Source organism: Elephantulus edwardii, unplaced genomic scaffold (genome assembly GCF_000299155.1).
Source record: "Elephantulus edwardii isolate Elephantulus edwardi_28Jun2011 unplaced genomic scaffold, EleEdw1.0 scaffold00031, whole genome shotgun sequence".
Lineage (NCBI taxonomy): Eukaryota > Metazoa > Chordata > Mammalia > Macroscelidea > Macroscelididae > Elephantulus > Elephantulus edwardii.
Window position 1 is genome coordinate 19,208,392 of NW_006399781.1, and position 3,558 is coordinate 19,211,949.

At 35.2% G+C, this 3,558-nt stretch overlaps 1 pseudogene; it reads left to right on the top strand.

Moving 5' to 3' along the window:
• The window catches only part of LOC102861138, a 99,214-nt pseudogene extending 97,106 nt beyond the window's left edge, over window positions 1–2,108 (top strand).
• The last annotated feature ends 1,450 nt before the right edge of the window (window positions 2,109–3,558 follow it).

The window sequence follows — 3,558 nt, forward strand, 5'->3', positions numbered from 1 at the left end:
GATTCTTTCATTGTTTTACAAACCCTCCCCCAGGTCCCCTCCACCATGTAGCCCTCGCTCTAGACTCCTGTGATGACAGAATTACCTAGTCATATATCTCTTTTAAACAGTTTTCTCCCTCCTCTGTTTCTAGTAGAATTTTTTAAATGTTTTTAAGATTAATAAGTGCTAAAATTTTTTTAAAACTATTAATAATTGCTGCTGTTTACGTCATTGAGGAAACTTGGATGCATTTGAAATGAACCACTCTAGTCAAGAATAAGTAAGCATGGTTTCAGGTTCTCAAAAAATACTCAAAAATTCCTCTAAATATATTTACCAATAAGACTTCTGTGTAAGGTTTTGACTACTTTAGGCAGTTCCAGTCCTATTCAACTAAAATGCAGGAAAATAAAGATAACAGATATAAATGGTACTTTTAGGGCCTTGAGTTTCAAAGAAAAAAGAATAGTTCAAATACCAATAGAGAGAAGTAACTGAATTACAACATCAAATGCAAATGTGTATATTTTAAACAGTGAAGCTAATTATGAATCTTTTCTGACAACTTTTTGGTCAGCACAGGAAGCGGAAACTGTAGTAGTGTTCACATTAGCAACTGGGTTAACAACAACTGATCAATAAAAGACTGCAACCGCACCAGCTCGGTCTGCCCTCAGTTTTTCTACATGAACAGCAAAAGGGGAACTGCACAGACAAAGCTATCCTTTATCACACCAACCAGAGGACAGGGGATGAAACACTCACAATGACTACACTAGCAAGTTGTGTTGCATTATTCCACAGCTTAATCAGCTTAAAACTAAATACTAAAGACAACATCATCACAAAGTTTCAGAAACACTAAATAACTTCAAACCACTCCAAAAGAAATAGGGCAAGATGAAGAGGGGGGGGGAAAGGCCAAAATACCGAATTAAATAATCTTTCAGAGAAAGAAATATTATTGGAAGTTCTTTGTTAAGGAATTAAAAATAATGATAGCTAAGTATCTTAATTGGATTGAGGAAGCCACAGGCAAAAGTTAAGGAAAACATAGACAATACTCCAGAATTATTTTTAAAAAACAGTGCAAGACTAAATAGATAAAATGTGATGAAAAAATGGAAGTAAAAATTAGTAAGTTGAAATTCAGAGTATTAAGGCTAAAATTTCAGAAATAAATAACATTTTAGAAGGACAAAAGGGTAGAATTAAAGCAAGAGAATACAAAATTAGTGAAAATCTTCCAATACTAATCTATTAAAGTAATAATCAGAAAAAAATGAATAAATTAAGAGAGCACAAGAATTATGTTGGACAAACTTGCATCAAAAGAAATAACTTCTCTGTGATTGGAATTCCAGAAAAGAAAGTGACAAGAGGAAAAAAGTGCAGAGGAAATCTTTAAATAGTTGCCAGAAGGAGATTTCCTGAATAATAGGAAAATTAGAAAATATACATTTGAGAAGCTGAGTGAAACTCAAACAGGATTGTCTTAAAAGAAAACCGTTGCTCTCTAGCTGCTGTCTTGCATCCCCTCCAGCGCAGCCCATCTCAGCTGGTCTGCCAAAAGACCCCAGGGGCCAGCCCTAGACCCCTGTGTGGTGCGGCCCCATTGCCTCTCTGACAAGATAAGAGAAATGATCATGAATCAGGAGCAACTTGCCAAACTGCAGGCACAAGCACACATAGATGGAAAAAGGGACCACTGTATACAGAAAGAAGAAGGTGGTTCATAGAACAGCTACAACAGATGACAAAAAACTTCTGTTCTCCTTAAATAAATTAGAAGTGAACAATATTCTGGTATTAAAGAGGTGAATATGTTTACAAATCAAGGAACAGTGATCTACTTTAATAATCCTCAAGTTCATGCATCTCTGGCAGCAAACACTTTCACCATTACTAGCCATACCGAGACAAAGCCACTGACAGAAACTTGACCCAGTATCTTAAATCACCTCGGCGCAGATAGTCTGAGCAGTCTAAGACGATTGGCTAAAGCCCTGCCCAAACAATCTGTGGATATAAAAGCACCACTTGCTACTGGAGAAGATGATGATGATGATGATGTTCCAGATCTTGTGGGAAATTTTGATGAGGCTTCAAAGAATGAGGCCAACTGATATGAGTCAATTTCTGAAGAAGAAACAATGTGACAAAGTTACTTTGAACTGCTATTTTATATTATGACTGCTTTTCTAAATTGTTTTGTGTCTGGATCTGATAAAATGTAGATCGCTCGTATTTTTAAGCCCAACAAGCCTTTTGGACAGTGCAGCTCTTTTCACTTTCTGCTTCAATAGAATTCATTCTTTGCTGCTCAATAAGCTAAAGAAGCCTGGGAATAAACAAAGGTTAAGAAAACTCTTTGTCTAGTTAAAAAAAAAAAAGATAAACATCAAGATAGATAATCATCAGATTTTCCAAAATTAAAGCTAGAATATTTAAAGCAATTAAGGAAAAATTAAGAGTTGCCTATAAAGGAAAACCAATAAGACTAAACTCCAATTGGTCAAAATAAACCATGTAGACAAGAAGGCAATGAGTTGACACATACAAAACTCTCAAAGGAAAAACATTATATACCCAGAAAAATAATGCTTCAAATATTATTATGAAATTAAGACATTTCCAACAGAACAGAAACTAAGAGTATCTGTGAGAATCAAACCAATCTTCTAAGATATACTAAAGTGAGTTATTCAGAAAGGGCACCACCACCAACAGACCACAATCCAAAATTAGCATATATGACATCATCCAGAAACTTATCCAGATATAAAAATACATAAAGTAAAATAGACTTGTGAGACTGAAAATAGGGTCCCAGAGGTATCAGTCCATAAGTGAGGACAACTGCAATTTAAAAAGAGGGAATAAATAGTATCTTTATAGAACTTCAAAATGGAGAAGAAGTGAAGACAATTTCAAGACAAAATGAACTGTCTTTAGATTTGGGAATAAAATAGTAAATTACAGGGTAACCTCAAAGAAAATCTATAAACTTTCAATAATCAAAATGAAGGAAAATAAGAAAGACTTAAAAACTCTAAATTTAACTCATTGCTGTTGGAATGGAGTACTAGCTGACCTTATTTTGGATATACAAGTTTATAGAAATAATTTGGGAAGAGGTTGTTACAACCTTTCTCCTGAGAAGCTGTCTGTGGATTCAAACTTCCAGAGAGGTGTGGCATATAGGTTAGCAGTACAATGCCCGGCATGCTCTATCACCAGCGCTCCCTTCATAGACTGTTATTACTGCAGAAAAGAAAAGAAAAATCTACAGTCTTCAACATGGATTACATCTCAATATTAAGAAAACTAAAATCCTTGCAACTGGGCCAATAAGCAACATAGATGGAGAGAAGACTGAAGTTGTCCACAATTTCATCTTGCTGGGATACGTGATCAGCACCCTTGGGACTAGCAGTTAGGAAATCATTGATGAAATCTACTGTCAAGGACCTCAGTAAAGTGCTGAGAAGAATTGATGTCAGTTTAAAGGCCTTAAGATGCACCTAATTGAAGTCATGGTCTTTTTTTTCTTTTCAGTTACTTGCTATGCATCTG